The sequence below is a fragment of the Nomascus leucogenys genome, chromosome 21 (assembly GCF_006542625.1).
Source record: "Nomascus leucogenys isolate Asia chromosome 21, Asia_NLE_v1, whole genome shotgun sequence".
In the NCBI taxonomy this organism is placed as follows: domain Eukaryota; kingdom Metazoa; phylum Chordata; class Mammalia; order Primates; family Hylobatidae; genus Nomascus; species Nomascus leucogenys.
Window position 1 is genome coordinate 30,254,620 of NC_044401.1, and position 18,962 is coordinate 30,273,581.

General features: G+C 37.7%; 1 protein-coding gene across 3 annotated transcripts in view; it reads right to left on the minus strand.

The window, feature by feature from the left end:
* HTR1F (5-hydroxytryptamine receptor 1F) overlaps window positions 1–14,247 on the minus strand; it is a 187,481-nt gene extending 173,234 nt beyond the window's left edge. Inside the window, exon 1 of one of the 3 annotated variants that reach the window (XM_030802003.1) lies at window positions 14,081–14,247. The gene's annotated coding sequence lies outside the window, so the exon portion shown is untranslated. Of the gene's footprint in view, window positions 1–13,590 lie in introns of all 3 variants that reach the window. The other 2 variants (XM_030802005.1, XM_030802004.1) reach the window with 2 other exon arrangements.
* Window positions 14,248–18,962: the final 4,715 nt, after the last annotated feature.

An 18,962-nucleotide genomic window follows, 5' to 3' on the forward strand; every position in this document is an offset into this window, starting at 1 on the left:
CAATGAGATTTTTTACAGAAATAGAAAAAATAATCTTAAAATTTGTGTGGAAACTAAAAGAGCCCAAATAGCCAAAGCAATCCTGAGCAAAAAGAACAAAGCTGGAGACACCACACTACTTGAAACTCAATATATTACAAGGCTATGGTAACTATGATTACATGGTACTGGTGCAAAAACAGACACAGAGACCAATGGAATAGAATACAGAACCCAGAAATAAATCTACATATTTACACCCAACTGATTTTTGATGAGGGTTCCAAGAACATACATTGGGGAGAGTCTCTTCAATAAATGATCTAGGAAAATTGAAGGTATGCAGAAAATGAAACTTAAATTCATATCTCTCACCATATACAAAAATCAACTCAAAGTGGATTAAAGACTTAAATGTAAGATTCAAAACAATAAAACTCTTAGAAGAAAACAGGGAAAACACTTCAGGACATTGGTTTAGGAAAAGATTATGGCTAAGACTTCAAAAGCATAGACAACAGAAACAAAATTGGACTATATTAAACTAAAAATCTTCTTCACAGCAAAGCAATAATCAGCAGAGTGAAGAGACAACCTGTTGAATGGGAGAAAATATTTGCAAACTAGTCATCTGACAAAGGACTAATATCTAGAATATACGATGAACTCAACAGAAAAAATAAAACAAATAATTCCATTAAAAAGTGGGCAAAGGACAAGGGGAATGTAAATCATAACCACAGTGAGTTATCATTTTACCCCAGTTAAAATGACTATTTTTAAAAAGACAAAAAATTACAGATGCTGGTAAGGAAACAGAGAAAGAGAACTCTTGTACACACTGACAGGAATGTGAATTAGTATAGCCACTATGGAAAACAGGATGGAGATTTCTCAAAAAACGAAAAATACACTCCAGCAACTCTACTACCAGATATTTATCCAAAGGAAATTAGCATATCAAAGCATACTTGTACTTAAATGTTTATTGCAGCATTATTCATAATAGCAAAGATAGGAATCAACCTAAGTGTTCATCAGTGGATGAACAGATAAAGAAAATGTGGGATTTATACACAATGGGAATACTATTTCCCAATAAAAAAGAATGAAATCATGTCATTTGCAGTCATATGGGTGGAACTGGCGGTCATTATGTTGAGTGAAATAAGCCAGACACAGAGACAAATTTCACCTGTTCTTACTCATATGTGTGAGCTAAAAATAGTTGATCTCATGAAAGTAATGAATGTGCGCGTTAAATGGGGAAAGAAAAGTGTTTGGTTAATGAGTACAAACATGCGGTTAGTTAGAAGGCATAAGTTCTAATGTTTGATAGCCGAGTATGGTAACTATAATTAGCAACAGTGTATTGCATATTTCATTTTCTTTTCTTTTTTTAAGTTCCAGGGTACACGTGCAGGATGTGCAGATTTGTTATACGGGTAAACGTGTGTGCCATAATGGTTTGCTGCATTTATCAACCCATCACCTAGGTATTAAGCCCAGCATACATTAGCTCTTTTCCCTAATGCGTATTTCAAAGTAGTCAGAAGAATTTGAAATGTTTCCAACATATGGAAATGATACATACCCAAGCTGATAGATGCTCTAAATATCCTGACTTGATAATTACATTGTATCCATGCAACAAAATGTTACATGTACACTCTATATATGTAAAGTATTATACATCAATTTTAAAATAAAAAATGATATGAAACACAGGAAAATCCCAAATAAGAAATGCGTGGAACTCACAGGAAGTCAGTTATAAACTGACTTTATATAAAACTTTATTGACAAACATGAAATATCTAAATTAATTGAGAGACACTGTATTTCCCTGTGGGAAATCCAGTCAGTCATTTCATATTAATCTCTATTCAGACTGCTATTCTAATAAATATCTTAACTTTTTTGCTATCTCACAAAATTGCCCATGCTCACTAAGGAGGAACAAATAGGCAGGAATAAAGAAAATTTTGGAGAAGAGTGGTAAAAAAAATCCTTGCTCTACAAGTTGTTAACATATTATAAAATTTATAATAACTAAAAGTAACGTAGGGTTGCTGCAACAATCAAATAAGGGAGCAACTAAATAGAACTCATCACTTTAAACAGAAACACCCAGTAGATTGTAAAATTAATATTTCATAACAGTGGGGATAGAATGACTTTCAAAGACATGGCATTAGTATCAAAAGGTTGACACTAGAAAAAAAGATTATAACAGCTCATCACACTTGATATATAAATATGAATTTCAGCTTGATCAAAAGTCTAAATTAAATAAGGTAATCAAAATTAGAAGATATAAAGAAACGTCCAACAGATCTTTAGATGGAAAGTTGTAAGCTTACTGTTGGTTTCATAAAACCAAAACCAAACCAAAGTAAAAAAGTTGAAATGTTAAACTACATAAAATTTAAAATTACATATCATCAATAATTTCCATGAAACAAGTTCAAAGACATCAACAGAGGGGGAAATTTGCAGCATACAACAGACAAAGCTTTGGAAAAATAAACATCTATAGTAATATGAGCACAAAGAACTGCCAGACAACTCAAAAAGGAGAAATTCAAATAACTATAAAAATAAGAAAAATACTGATATTCAAATTTCTAGATAATAAAATGGGAAATATACCAAAATCAAGAATTGAGATATACAATTTTGGCTATCAACTCAGCAAAACTTTTTAAAAAGCTAAGATATACTATTCAATTATACTCATTTTTTTTTGAGAATGCTGTTATACAATTTTAGAGAATTTTTTTTCCTTTTTGAGCAATGAGGTCTTGCTGTGTTTCCCAGGCTGCCTCAGCACCTGGGCTCAAGCGTTACTCCCATTTCAGCCTCCCGAATAGCTGGGACAACAGGCATGCACCACCAAGCCTTGCTTTTATTTTATTCTTTAAAAAGTTTCATAAATATATTCATGTTTTCAACAATGAAGAAAATGTTATTAAAATAAAATCACATTTTTGTATGTCAGAAACACCTGCATGGTGAGAAATATGAAACAAAATACTTTTAAGTGTAAATATTGCAATTCATTATTACTTTAAATCTGACAATAAAAAGATAAAACACATATTAAAAATGAAATCAAAGGAGGATACAGTTTTTTTCTCTAATAACTTAGGGTCAAAGAGCAACAAAATCTATAGCTGGAAAATGACAGGACTGAGTTGTAATGTGGATTTGTGCGCCCAGTTTCACCATTTATCTGCTCTTGGCTATAAAACAAACCATCTCTGGGAATCACTTCCCTCTTCTGTAAAATGGGGATAATCCTCCTTGTCCACCCTTGAAGATAACGTGTAATAAAATATCTGAATGAAACTGTAAAAATGATCAGTTTATTCTCAAGTTACTATGATTGTACTCATGGAATTATATGTAGTTCTATATTATTCTTCCACCTACTCCGTTGTTTGTATACCAGGCAGAAGCATTCCTTCTACTTTTCAGTTTGGAAGATCTGACCTGACTTTTATATGCTTTAGAATTCATTCACTGAGAAAACACTTCCCTACAGTAACACGAATTGTACATATTTTGTATCTTATGTCAAATTAGATGCTTCTTCTGAGTAATGTTCCAATATATGACAATGGTTTTACTGTAACCTTTCTGAATATCACTGCAGAAGTGAAATTGTCTACTTACAATTTCACAATAGTACGATGCTTTCATATACTTTTTAAAAAGTGCATCAATTTGGACAAATTTTCCCCCCTTAGATCCTGAGGATAGAAATGATGTTCAATGAGATGTTGCACCTGCTTTTAGTGAGAGGGTAAATCTGGGAGAATATATGTAGAAAGGAAGTTTGCATAGAATTGAGCTAAATCTTGGTAAACTTCTTTAAGGTGAAAATGAAGTTTGTCGGGATTTTAATCCGTACACTTGAAGGCCCTTTCCAGGATTATGACTAAGGTAAAATAAATAATATTTTCTCTCTTCTGATATCTTCTAAAATTGATGGTGGCTGAGTGAACTTAATCAGGAGAGAGAGGGGAAAGGAAAATTCACAGATGAATTTGAGAGAAAATGGTTTTTGGAGCATTTGAAATCCAGGTTCCTTTTCTCAAAACAGAAAGGCTCCAAATCATACAGTCTAGACTTCATTTAGGAAAGGTAAGAATAGAGAGCTCCATTGCTTTTATTTCAACCAGAATTATTAAGATTGAAGGGTCCTCCTTGGCTTGTCAAGCAGCTGCCAAGATTCTAAAGGACTGCTAAAAGATGCCTTGAATTATTAGTGCTGTGTTGTGGTAGCTGCACTGGATAAAATGTAAACAGAATGTTGCAATGGGCACTTTCCAAATCTGCGACTTATTATTTCAAACATTATTTGATAAAAAGGCATGAAAATATGCAACTAACCTATTTACTTTTACGTGTACCATAAAACTGAGCTACCCTTGCTTGTAAGCATGTGCCAAATTAGTCTTTTTCTGATGTTACTTAGCTATTAATACACTGGTCAGGAAATTTGCTTCCTATGATAATTACAAAACAAAATCAAGCAGGAGCGGTGGCTCATGCCTGTAATCCCAGCAGTTTCGGGGGCCAAGGCAGGAGGACTGCTAGAAGCCAGGAATTTACAACTAGTCTACGCAATATAGTGAGTGACACACTGTCACCACAAGGAAAACAGAAAAATTAGCCTGGCATGATGGAGCAGGCCTGTAGTTCTAGCTGCTTGGGAGGTTGAGGTGGCAAGATCACTTGGCCCCCAAATTTCAAGGCTGCAGTGAGCTGTGATCATCCTACTACTGCACTCTAATCTGGATGACAAAACAAGACCATGTCTCGAAAAAGAAGAAAGAGAGAAAGAGGGAAAGAAGGAAGGAAGGAAGAGAGGGAGGGAAGGAGGGAAGAAGGGAGGGAAAGAAAGAAAAAGAAGGAAGGAAGGAAAGAAAGAATGAAAGAAAGAAAGAAGGAAAACAAAGCCATGCTTTATATATTTTCCTAAATATCACAAATGACTTAAAAACAAAGTATTAAAGGATCAAAACATAATTATAAAATAAGGGCTTTTCATGTCTAGGTATTTGGATATAACGTCGACTATTTTAATGTATATACTGCTTTTTGCTTCTATAAACTATCTGTCGCCAATACGAAAGGAAAATATCTTGGGCCTCCAAAATCACTAAGGAAAACTCAAGTTGCAAGCTGCTTAGGGCAAACCTGCCTCCCATTCTATTCAAAGTTATCCCTCTGCTCACTGAGATAGCCTCCTTTGGAAAGGCTAATCAGAAATTCAAAGGAATGCAACTGTGTGTGTCTCACCTATCTGTGATCTGGAAGCTCCCTCCCGGCGAGTCTTCCTGCCCTTGCTTCAAGATGCCCCGCCTTTCCAGACCGAATCAACGTACTTCTCATATATATTGATTGATGTCTCATGTCTCCCTAAAATGTATAAAACCTAGCTGTGCCCCAACCACCTTGGGCACATGTCGTCAGGGCTTCCTGAGTCTGTCACAGGTGCATTCTCAACCTTGGCAAAATCAACTTTCTAAATTAATTGAGACCTGTTTCAGATATTCTGGGTTCACACAAACAAGATTTTACTCCACTAATTTTCACTATAAGTGTGCTACTACACTGATATACTATAAGGTATAAGATGAGGAGATAATACAAAAAGAAAGGAAAGACTGAAGCTAAATTAGCGCCAAAGAATTTTGAATCCTAGATAAGCTAGAAAGTTAAGCCTCTGCAAAAGATGAGCACTTATTAATAACTCCAGATTTAATTCAGATATTTTTGTTCAATATTAGTTGACATTGTTTTGAAATAGATGAAAGTTTGATACAAGGAAAATGTAACCCTATATTCATTTAAAAAAAAGAATAGAAATAACTGTAGTAATGTCAGTTTATATTGTATACAAAAAATAAAGGCAGTTTAACACTAAAGTGGGTTATTGAGTGAGGCTATATACTTTTCTTGATATTTTGTTATATAAGAGAAATAGCCATCTGTCTTAAAGACTGTAGGTACAGAGGATTACATTAGGAAGCTTCTCTGGGGTTTTATTTTGTCTTTTAATTTTATGAAACAGTTTGAAAGAGAGAAATGCCATAGACAGTACCAATGAACCGAGAAAGACAATTTTTTGAGGTGATTTCTAGAAAATCACTCCTACTCAAGGGTAGTTGTAAAGTGTTACATAACATGGCTTGTTTACAGTTGCTCTTAACTCAGGCAACACAAGAGTCACAAAAGTTTCCCTCTGATGCTGTTTGTGCTGAGCACTACAGTTCATTCAGTCTGAAGACACAGAGACAGAAAAGACTCCATTTCTGCCTCCAGGTAGTCACTAGCCTAACTGGAGAGAAGAGACATGCAAATAAATAAAATACAAACAGCATGGCGAATGCAGTATGGATATTTACAAAAGGATCATAGCTAGTTTAGAGGAGTGAATTACTTTTTAGCAAAGGAAGAAGTCTGGGAAGAAAAACAAATCCATGTAAATTTTGGCAAATGACTAAGAATTTGCCAGGTGGAAGGAAGGATATTCAGAGCTGAGAGAAGAAAGGAAAACCTATGTCAGAGAAGTGTGAGTAGTTCCCTGTTGCTGAGTATAGCTAGTGGGCTGGCAAGGAAGGGTGGCTGGAAGTGAAGTTGGAGCAGAAATTCAGAGGAAGAAGGACTTGGAAGGATGAGCTACAGGGCTTGGCTTGTTCCCAGAATGACATGAGGAGCCACTAAAGGATTTTAAGCATGAGACAGAACTAATACCTAAAATTAATTTGGTTACAGTATGGGAAAAACGATGAACGAGGGCAAGGCTAGATTTAGGGAGATGAGTTTGGAAGGTATTGAAAGAGTCTAGGCTAAGCGTATTGAATAAGTAAGTAATGAATGATCAGGAAAGTATAGTATATTCGAGAGACCCATCTAAGAGTGCACTGACTGCATTTGGCTGAGTCTGGAGAAAAACTTTAAAAAAGAAATTTGGAGAGTCTCTCTGATAGAATATGGACTATATGAGTCTTAAACATTTAGGGGAGAAAGATGAGTTTAATTATGAACCTGTTAACTGAGCATGGAAGTCATCCATCTGTCCATGTCGCCATCTTGAGGGCTTTTAGTTTAATAGGGAGGATTGGGCTAGATATGCAGAAGAGAGGGGAATTCACCCCAATGCCAGGATGTATCCTACTGGTGCTACTGAGCGCACTACTTGTACAAGCTCATGGAATTACATGACGTTGTATCAGATAGTGAGGGTTTTATTCTCCTTTCAATTTCCTTTCCCTTTGGATTAACCACTTCAAAGACATCTAGCTTGGTGGAAATTTGTTCTTAATTTTTGCTCATCTACTTTTTACTTCAAGAGAATGTTAGCCTCAGGCTCAAGTCTTTTAGCTGACAATAAATACGTAATTAAAATGTAATAATAGCACTATGTTGTTTGCTAAGTTCTTTTTATCATTTCATCTTATTTGTGGCAGTAGTATCAATTTTCCATTAACAATATTGATAAGGATTTTGTTTTTATTTATTGCTATTTTAAAATATGATCCAATTTAAAGAAATGATATAAAGAAGAAATATTGTTGTGTGCAGGTATGAAAAAAAATCATGAAGGCAGTATGTATAAGGACTTGGATATACCAAAAGGGGACTATTACTGGATAAGGCTAGAACTGAGAGTCACCTTCACATTTGGACAAACTAGGATTCATCATCTCATTTGGAGTTGCTGAAATTATAGTAGCTGATGAAATTTTTTTATAAGAAAGTCTAGGAAAGATTCCCAGCTCTCACTGATGGGCTTAAATGAGTCCGCTAATTGTCTAAAATTATCTGCAAATATTTGTATCTATGTGCATTTTTCCCTTGGGGAGAAATGACATAGTTTGTTTTTATTTTCATTTTTTCCCGTTTTTGTTTTGAGACTCTCAAAGGGATCTTTGACCAAAACATAAAATGGAAATGAATGAACAAGAGAGCTAAGAATGGGCAATAGAAGAGAATCACCAAACGAATGGAGAAGTAAAAATCAAAGATATAATAAGGGGACCAAGAGAGTGCTGTCAGAGACATCACAGGAAAGACAAGTGTCTCTGAGCCTCAGGAAAAATAAGGCATGAATGATTAATGGTTAGCTTTGTCCAGTGTTACTGAGTTGTTCGGTGAGCTGAGGTTTCAGTGACCAGTAGCTTCTGATTTAATAATATGGTGACTATTGCCAAAGTCGTTTCATGGGATGGTGGGAGTGGAATCCTGCCTGTGGTGGGAGAGGAGTTAATGAGAGTGGAGGAGCTGGTGACAGGAAATAAAAATTAGGTTTTTTTTTTTGAGGGAAGATAGCTGAGAAAAGATCAAATGGGACTCTAGCTATGGCCGGTGGAGTGGGGGTCAGGGTCATGAGAGCTTTGCTGTTTTTCTGCTGGTTTTATGGATGGATGGGAGTGATATAATCTTAATACCTTTAAATAACGAAGTCATGAAATACAGAAGAGCCTCAAGTTGCAGGTGGTTAAAAGAATTGTTTATGAAGCAAAATTCAGATTGGAGTGGGGGCAGTTGTGGGACCCAGAGCAGAGAGGGTGGTCAGCTTGACAACAGGCCTAGAGGGAAGCAGAGGAGCTGAGCAGATAGACATACAGGAGTTGGAACTGGTGAGGGAGATTCATTCCTGAGAACCTCTGAAGTCCGGGTGAAGAACTGTCCTGAGCCTAAAGGGGGAGGGGGCAGAGACAGTGTTAGTTTGGAGCAGGTGGGAAACTGGAGGGAGTGGCAACCAATGGTAAGAAAGATTTGATGAGAGTCTGACGATCCAAATGACTTTAAGACCTGAGACTTTATGATGCCATCAGCTGCAATTGTTCATACAACTGTCCCAAGCACACTTAGCTTTAGGAATGTAGGACGCTGGCCAAAGGACGGATCCAAATCTGGGAGTTTCTGGGAAATGGCACTGTCCCTGTTCCTCATCCTGCTAGTTCCCTCTCTTACTAGCACCAGGCATGCCATCCCCTACCACTTATTAAAGGATTTGCTCCCACAGTAGTCCTTTTTGTCCCCCCATCAACTTTGCCTTCTGTGTAGTTTATCCTCATTGGTCTACTTCCGACATTAATAACTCCCATTTTAAAAACAAGTCTCCGTTGCCCACTCCAGCTACTTTTAATCTTCTTTTTGAAACTTTTTCAGAGTTGTGTTATACATAGTATTAATTTCCTCATCACCCATTCTTTATTTCCTTTTATATTTTAAACTACTTTTTTTGTTTCAGATTCATGTGTGAAGTTTTATTTACGGTTCTGAATAGCTAATCTATGTGCACATGATTCAAAGGTATTAAAGTATATAAAAATAGAGTTTATCTTCCTTCTATCATTTTACCCTACCATCCAGTTTCCTTCCTTGTAGGAAACTACTATTGTCTACTGTTTTTAAAATATATTTTCATATAAAGGCTCATTTTTCTTTGTTCTGTAATAAATGATAGCATTTCAAACATACTGCATTGCAACTTTTCCTGCTAGCTTAGCAGACTTTGCAGATCTTTTAATTTTAACATATGGAAAGCTGCCTAATAATTTTAACACCCGGATAGTATTCCATTGAATGTACCTACAGTAGTTCTTAGTTATCTATTAGGCATAAGCCCAAGACCCCCCAGTGAATGCCTGAAGCCATGAATAACTCCAAACTCTCTATATATACACTATGTTTTTCCGTATCCATACATACCTATGATAACCTTTAATTCATAAATTAGGCACAGTAAGAGATTACCAATAACTAATAACAAAGAACAATTATAACAAACTCAGAATGACATGCAATTTAAAACATGAATTTGTATGTCTGAAGTTTTCCATTTAACATTTTTAGACTGCGGTTGACTGCCGGTAACTGAAACTAGGGAAAGTGAAACTGAATAAGGAGGGACTACTATATATAGATTATTTGGCTTGTTTTCTATGTATACGTATTTATGTTGTTTTCAATTGTTTTCTTCTGTACAAAACTGCAAAGAGTAACTGTGAACATCTATTATTATTTTACTTAAGTGCAAGCATATCTGTAAGATATATTCCTAGAACTGGAATCACTAGGTCACAAATGTATGTTCAATTCTTAAAGATCAATCTTGTCACCACCATTTTGACTGAAATAGCTTTTATGAAGGTAATGTAAAATTCCAAGGTAATTCTTTGCCTTTACATAATTTTGTACTTCAGCAACATTGGACATAGCTGATCAGCACTTCCTTTTTTCTTAAAAAAAATACTTTCTTCTTTTGGCTTCCATAATATCACACCCTTCTGGATTTTTCCCTATTCCACTAACTGCTCCTTCTCAGTTTCCTTTTATGGCTCCTACCCTCTTCAATATCCATATTTTGGACTGCTCTAGAACTCTTTTTTCAGCTTGATCCTTTAAATACATTCTCCCCTGAAATTATTTCATAAAATCCCGTTCTTCTAAATGCCATTTATATAATGATGACTCACACATTCTTATCTCCAACTCTGGCTTTTTCCTTGAGCTCTGTCCCATCTACCCTTGTTATGCCTGCACCTGGATATCTAGTAAGCTGCTCAAAATCTAACTGTTCCTTAGTCTTCTCATATCAGTTGGTGACAACTGCATTTTTTCCTGTTGCTCTGGTCATAAATCTAGACATGAGCCTCGATTCCTTTCCTTCCAACACCAACCATATCTAATCTATCATCAAGTCTTGTCACCTTTGCCTCTAAATACATCCAGAATTCACACACTTCTCACCATGTCTACAATACATCCTGGTTAAAGACTAGGCTGGCAAACACTAGTGACTGCCTGACAGCCTTCTTGCTTCCCCTCTTGTCTTCCAACAGAAACTCTCCACAGAATAGCAAGAAGTTATTGGTGAAACAGTTTCCTGCTGAAATGCTTTCACGTCTTCCCACTGTACATAGGAGAAAATAGGAACTCTGTACCCTGGGATGAATGGACACATATTACTTCTGAGAGAAGGAAATAACACAAAGAAATTGGAGAGATTACGAAATTCATAGTTTCCCCTTTTTCATACTCATTGATGTAATTTCTGCCTATTTATTTTCATTTCTAGGCTCTAAAATATGTCTCTTTTGTTCCTTTTCAAGCGGAAGGATCATGTCTGTTTCAGATGTCAATTTTGAGTTTTCCTACTGCACTTCAAGGGTTCTTCACTTTTAGATCAGAAATCAGTATTTCTTCTCTGTCTAATTTAAGGCTGAGGGAATGGAAAGGTAAGGTTTCCATTTACAGGGCCCGGGAACTGTGGTTCTAGGTTGGATCACTACGTATGTTTCCCTAGGTGTTTCTGGACCTGGCCACTGAAAGATCAATAGTGCTTTCAGCTAACAACCAGAAGGCAACACACAGCATCTTGTTTACCCTGCCTCAAACAGCATCCCGTCCACCTTTCATATTGGAAAAAAAAGAGAATCCTGCCATGGTTTTGCAAATATCGCTATGTCGATGTTGTTTTACATTATCCATTTATTACTAACGTACTAAAGAGTGCCCTTCAAACATCCTTAAAATGATTTCAGTAAAAGTTAATCAAATTCAAAAAAGACCACATTTGCTAGATAAGAAAATTTAAACCATCACTCCTTTTATTTCTGATTAAGAAGTAAGTTGGCCGGGCGCTGTGGCTCACGCCTGTAATCCCAACACTTTGGGAGGCCAAAGCGGGCAGATCACGAGGTCAGGAGATCAAGACCATCCTGGCCAACATGGTAAAACCTCGTCTCTATTAAAAATACAAATTAGCTGGGTGTGATGGCACGTGCCTGTAGTCCCAGCTACTCAGGAGGCTGAGGCAGGAGAATCGTTTGAACCAGGGAGTCAGAGGTTGCAGTGAGCCGAGATTGTGCAACTGCACTCCAGCCTGGCAACAGAGAGAGAGAGACACCATCTCAAAAAAAAAAAAAAAAAAAAAGTAAGTCATAATTATTTTGAAAGTCTTTGGGAAAAATATGCACCCAACTTTAAATAAAAACAAAATATTTTCTAAGAAAAGTATGTGTATAATTTTAATTAATAGCTTTATAATAGTCTTTATAAGAACAATAAAAACTTATTATAACTAGTTAAGTAATACATTCATTTTTTAAAAGTGAACAAGTTGACTTTACAAATGTGCTGTTGCTCAATCCCACCCATTTATATAATAAAATTTGGCTAATGAGGCAAGATGGCAGAAAGTGCATTTTCTTTAAAGTCCTCATTTCAACAAATAAGTTATTTGTATGCTGTTGAAAGGGAACAACCCCTTAATATAACTTAAGCTCATTAGCTCTGTAATAAGCCCACTTGGATGAAGCGTGAATAAATGATTCATACTAACTGAAAGACATGTGGAAAAATACACTGAACTTCGTTGGATTAAAAATTAGTAAAATAAGTTATTTTCATAGGAAATCCTAAGTTAATAGCAGGCAAGTGTAAAATTTGTTCTAGAAACATCTGAGTTTGTTCCTTCATTGAACCACCTCTCCCAAAGCTTAGAAAACCCCTTTTGATTGGAAACAGTGAATACATACTCTCATTCTCAAGACTGACTTTGAAACAAAGATTAGAATGGGGTGGGGGGAAGCAAGAACGACTCTTTCCTTAGGGAAGGCGCGAAATGGTGATGCTTGGACCTGTTTATGAGTTTGCGGAGGGGAAAATGGAGAGGAGGAAGAGGAAGAGACTGCAAGCCCAGAGGCGACGGCAGCCTTCCTCCGGTTTGCTTCTGCTGTGGATACCCTCACTTTATCAGCAAAATGTAGCCCAGAGTCCATTCCACCTCTCACAAGAAACACACAGACAAATGGGGCACAGCAAACTTAAGCATCATTATACTGTTGATCATCAAATCAAATTTCAAAGACTTGTATGTAAATAGAACTGGAGCGAAACCCGTTTTAAAATTTGTACTGTTTTCCTGTTTTTTTTTTCTCTCTCTCTTTTCTTTTTTTTTTTTGGCATAGCACATCCACTAAAATTTAATCAAATTGCAATAATTATACATCTGTTCCAGAATATGGGGGAGAAGTTAATGCCACCTGCTTATGTCATCTTAAATATTCACCTAACAAATCATCTTAACTATATTACCATCGTCAAGGTGCCTGGGAAGTAATTAACGTGCAGGAAAAACAAAATCTACTCCTTAAGTCTTCTTCCAAAGTGCCTGTCCTTAGGAAAGGCTCTCTCATCCAGGGCCCCATCCGTGGCCACCTCTTTCATGCAAACTGAAATAACCTCAACATCACATCCAAATGCCCATCTCCGTTTGCATTTTTTCTCCTCATCCCTGAGCTCTCCCAGCCCCTTTAGGGGCAGGACCCCTGAGGATGAACCCTCATTCTGCCGGCCTCTCGGATCCCCTTTTCTCTTTTGCTTGATTGCCCCTCCAAACAGGAAGGCGCCAACAACCCTATCTTGAGTCAGACCTGCGGCAACTGGGCAAGCTGCAGCCGCGAGGTAGAAGCTCTCTCTGACCCTTTTACCTTAATGGTTCGTACTCGCGGGAAATTAAGTTGGAAAACTGCAAGCGATTTCCGATCTACGGCTTCTTCCAGCTCCTCAAATTTATCTTACCGTCCCCCCCGCGAATCCTCCCAAGATCCCACCGAGAGATGGATTCGAAGACTCTCCCCTCCTTCCACTGCTGGATTCTGGCCCGTGCCCCGTCTCTCTCCGCCCCAGCGGCTCCCCGAGGTAGGAGCGCCTGGAGCCTGCGCCCTAAGTGGGGTCTCGCCGGCTTGGACCGCCACTCCTCGCCCTTGGGCCGGGGTCGGACCCCTCCCTTCCTCCCAGCCTTGACCACTATCTCCGCCTAGCACCACGGAACTTCGCCCCCAGGGAGCAGAGGTTGTGGGCAGAAAACGGAAAGGGCAATTCTTGAATTCCTGCGCTGTTAGATCAAAGTAGTGTGGGAAAGGACTTGGCGCCGGCTTCCCAGCGTTTCCGCCGAGAGCAGGCGCTGGCCAGCCTCCCACTCCCCACGTCCCCACGCCCCTTCCCCACCTGCGCGCCAGCTGCGGGCGTGACGCGCACTCCCGGGCTCAGCGCTGATCCGCACACTCACCCCTGGCGCTCCCTGCAGCAGTCGGAGCTGGCAAGGTGGCGCCCCCAGCCCCGGGGTGCGAGAGGGCAGGGGCGACCCCCCGGGGCGGGAGGACAGCGGCGCCTGTCGCCAGCTTTCGGGGGCCGCGGCGCTGACTGCGCGCTGGGGAAGTCTTGCGCCGCCCTTGCGGGTCCGGGGCGCCTGCGGGCGGGCGGACGTCCGAGGCTCTCCAGCACGCCTAGCACCCCTCTCCTCTTGCCTTCCTCGCTTCCTTCCTTCAACACCCCTCTCTCCCTTTCTCTCTTGCTTCTGTCACTTTTTCGCCTACCTGCCTCTTCTCTCCTCCGTCTCCTCCCTCCCCTTTCACTGATGCGTGGAGAAGGGCGGGGGAGAAAAAAGTCCTGTCTCTTTAACTTGAGTGATACCTTCGAGATTATCTGTTCATGGAATCTGAAAAATGACGTGAATTACTTTTCCGAAAACATTTAAAATAAGCTGATTTTTGCCTCACATTTTTTCATCTTTGCGTCTTCTTCCCAGTGACTCTTTTTATCCAGGTGGGTGGCTAGAAATGAGAGAGGTCAGATAAAGAAAGCAAAACGGTAATTATAGGTAGCGGACTTAGGAAGTGGGATGGTGAACAGCCATTGGGTGGGCCCAGGGATTAATTTACCCACAATTTCATAAAGAATGCATTTTCTGAAAAAAGAAGTGGTGTTGGAGCATGAGAAGGAAGATAGGCAAAGTAATGGGGTCAGGATTTATTCACAATTTTATTCTCAGGCATCCCTGGTGGTTCATCCAGGAGATGCCTTAGCATATGTTTGTAGTGCTTTGACCTGGAGAAAATACGTGACCTTTTCCGTTCCTGGCCTTAAATCGTTTTCGACTAATGTTTGGTAGCCTGCAAAGAGTCGAGTTAGCCTGCCAGGAATTCCCCAAAGCTGCTTTAAAAGACCTTAGAAACCTGAATGCTTCTTGGAAGGTGGCAATTTTTTCACCACTGAAACAGGTCTCCAATGCTGAGAAAGGTGGGATAGATTTTTATTTATTTATTATTTATTTATTTATTTATTTATTTATTTATTTATTTTGTACAGAGCACCGCCTTTGTAGTCCACAGATGCACCTTCCCAAGACTGAGTTTTACTCTGAGCCTGACTGTCTTAGATTCATATTCCCAGAAAGGAGCTACTGTTAACGAGAGATCCTTTCTGTTCTCCCATTTCCCAACACTAAGTTGATCTTAGATGAGTCTTTCTTATAGACCAAGCCTGTGCTTTCCAGCCCACCTTCCTTCCATTGGTGAAGTCATCCATGATATTCTTCTGGTATCATATATTTAAATGAGATAGCGTATATAAAACACTAAACATAATGCTTGGCATTTAATACTCAGAAATATTAGCAGAATTATGGGTAATGACGTCAGATTATCATTAGCATTTATTTTATGTTTTAATTCTCTCACGTAGTTTTTTAGCCTCAATTTCCTATGCCATGACTTGCACAGTTCTTGTCTTTGTCCCTTATAAATATATGACAGCATGTTTATGGCTACTCTTAGCAGAGTACAGTGAAAATAATTTCAGAGGAAGTCCAGATTTATAACTTTCATAATAGGACACAGTAATTTCTCTAGAAGATATGATATTGACAGTCTTGACTTTACACTTGTAACTGAAAGTAATTTGTGACAAATCTTGTAGATGACAGCCATAAAGTCCAAAGTTATATTTCCTCAACAAGCAGATTAAGAATATCTCCACTTTAATACACAGAGTTTCTGCAATGATAGTGCAAACAGCAAGTTGTCTATAGGAACCAACCTGCAATTTGGAGAGCCGAAGACCTCAACTTTAAGGTGTTTCCGGATGACATATTTGGACTTACACAGTTAGTTGGAATTTACAATTTAATGATCTATCTTGGGAGTAGTTATGTTAAGTGAAAGTGTGGAAAATACCCCATCTGTGATGCAAAAGGAATATACAGTTTCAGATGCTTCTGCTATTGCTACTGCAGCAAACAAATTGGTTAGGTATCAGTGATGAAAATGCACCTTGCGTGCTGCAACAGGACATTGTGCCCTAGAGGTATTCCATTTGCTATTCAGTGCACAGATACTTAACCTGGCAGACAGGACACAGTCACAGCACTCAGCAAGGGTTTCTCTGAGTAGTGGCTGCCATAGAATTAACACTGTAGGCTGCTTCTTTAGATAGACTACATTTTAGAGGCCTCGCTCTCAGTGAGAAAGAGGCCAGAATCTCAGTTAGTTTTTAAGTTCACTGCTTTTAAGTTGTTTAAAGTGAATTAAAGTTCAGACCAGTTCTTTCTGAATGCTTAGGAGAAAGATCCTGGAAATATTGGTGCTTTTAAGGTCTTGTTTATTTTTAATCTTAGATATGCAGAATGAGGGACATGTCTTAATAGGCAACACACTAATTGTCTGTTCTTTGAGCTTTTGGCAGAAAGAATATTTTATTAAGGACAAATTGCACTAATTTGGTGATATCGATCTCAATTTAAGAGGAAGTTGAATCTCTTGTTCTTTTCAATTAAGCTGACTGTGAACTGTAAAAAACAGCCACAAAGTGCAAAATTAAGGGAAAAAAATCCAAGAAGTTGTAAAAGGATGTAAGTAGTGTAGACAAAGCTAGTACTAATAGTGCAGGCCTAAATAACATAACCCTTAATAGTTTATGTTTTTCTTGAGTTATTTGGTTAACTGAGAAAGACTAACTTCATTTCATATGTCTTATAAGATATACTGACTCATCCCATGACATCAAAAGGTCAATTTTTAGGTGCATTATTTTAAGTACCTTTTAACTGTATTTTGAAAAAAATACTGCAGAGTAAAATAAAAATTCGCAATGCAAATAAAAGCAATCAAATAAGCAACTGTTTCCTGGCTTATGGGAAAAACGTTTTAGTTTTTTTAATCATTATTCAGATGACTGTATGCAGTCATTAAATTCATCAGGTAATTGCTTAGTTCTCCTTTTGGAAGGAAGTCAAATAGAAAGATGTGAGAATGTTAAATAAATATAATTATAATTTAATATTTCCATAATATGTAGGTGAAGACTGGGTTGGAAATAACCTGTTATAAAATAATGTTTATTTGCTTGTAAATAGAAAATATCCCTAGGCTATTCTCTAGGAAATATTATCATATCTAAAGCACTGACCAAAAACTGGGTCTGTAGTTTAAATTCATTTTTTATAGAAATATTTTTTTAATTTTTAAAATTTTTATTTTTTTTTCTTCAACTCTTATTTTAAGTTCTGGGGTACATGTGCAGGATGTGCAGATTTGTTACACAGGTAAACATGTGCCATGGTGGTTTGCTGCACAGATCAACCCGTTGCCTACATATTAAGCCCAACATCTATTGGCTATTCTTCCTGATGCTCTTCCTCCCCCTGCATACCCCCCAAAAACGACAGGCCCCAGTGTGTGTTGTTCTCCCACATGTGTTCATGTGTTCTCGTCATTCAGCTCCCACTTATAAGTGGGAACATTCAGTATTTGGTTTTCTGTTCTTGCGTTAGTTTGCTGAGGACAACAGCTTCCAGCTCCATTCATGTCCCTGCAGAGGACATAATGTTGCTCCTTTTTATGGTTGTGTAGTGTTCCATGATATATATGTACCACATTTTCTTTATCCAGTCTGTAATTGCTAGGCATTTGGGTTAATTCCAGGTTTTTGCTATTGTGAATACGGCTTCAATGAACATATGTGTGCATCTATCTACATAATAAAATGATTGCTAGGTCAAATGGTATTACTGCTTCTAGGTCTTTGAGGAATCACCACAGTCTTCCACAATGGTTGAACTAATTTACACTCTCACCAACAATGTAAACACATTCATTTTTCTTTACAGCCTCGCCAGCATCTGTTATTTCTTGACTTTTTAATAATTGCCATTCTGACTGGTAGGAGATGGTATCTCATTGTGGTTTTGATTTGCATTTCCCTAATGATCAGTGATGTTAAAAATCATTGACATTCTCATTCTAGTTAGCTAAATTATGAGTTATTTTCCAGACATATGCAATATGTCTGGAATGCGACAGATAGTGAAGGAGACGAGTGAATGAGAAGGTTCCAGGTTGGTCACTATGCAACAATCTTGCCTTAGGCTGTATTTAGCTCATCTCTAATATTGGGTGGGTGAGTAGTGAACAAAATGAACACAAGCGTCAAAATGATTTCTTATCTGTTGCCACAGTGTTCCTTAGCTCCACAACGAAAAGAATTGTAGCACAATGTTTTGTACATGATAATGAGTGATATGGCTGGGCAAAAATGTTGAAGACTAGGTGATTTGCATCTACTATGATAGAAAAATACCAGTTGATCAAATTTACTTTAAACAGATACTAATGACACTAAACTACTACATAATTAAACTCTCCAGCTAAAAACCGAATATCTCAAGAGATGTCAATGTCAGTATATCCATGCTTCTTGAAAATTTTAATGTTATTTTCAGTTATATCATAGTTGTATTTTACCTGGAGCCATTGTTTGTATTAGTCTTAATACTTTCAATACCATTTCATAATTTCTCACTTATCCTGTATTTGGTAAGGCAATAAGAAAACTTTAGTTATATCTCTGCATTCCTAATAAATCTGGTCATAAATGTCACAAAGGACCCTTGCAGTAGACTTGAATTAAATTGGCTGTTAATTTCATCTAACCATTAACCTGCTTGATGACTTAAAAAGGTATTAAATTTATTTCAATTTCAACTTCCTAAAATTTAATATGAGAATAAGGCAATTCTATCTATCCCCAGAAGTTACCTTGAGTATACCAGAATGTAGTATATGGACTTTCGTAAAAAGGGTAATGTATTACACAATATAAGACCAAATTTATGT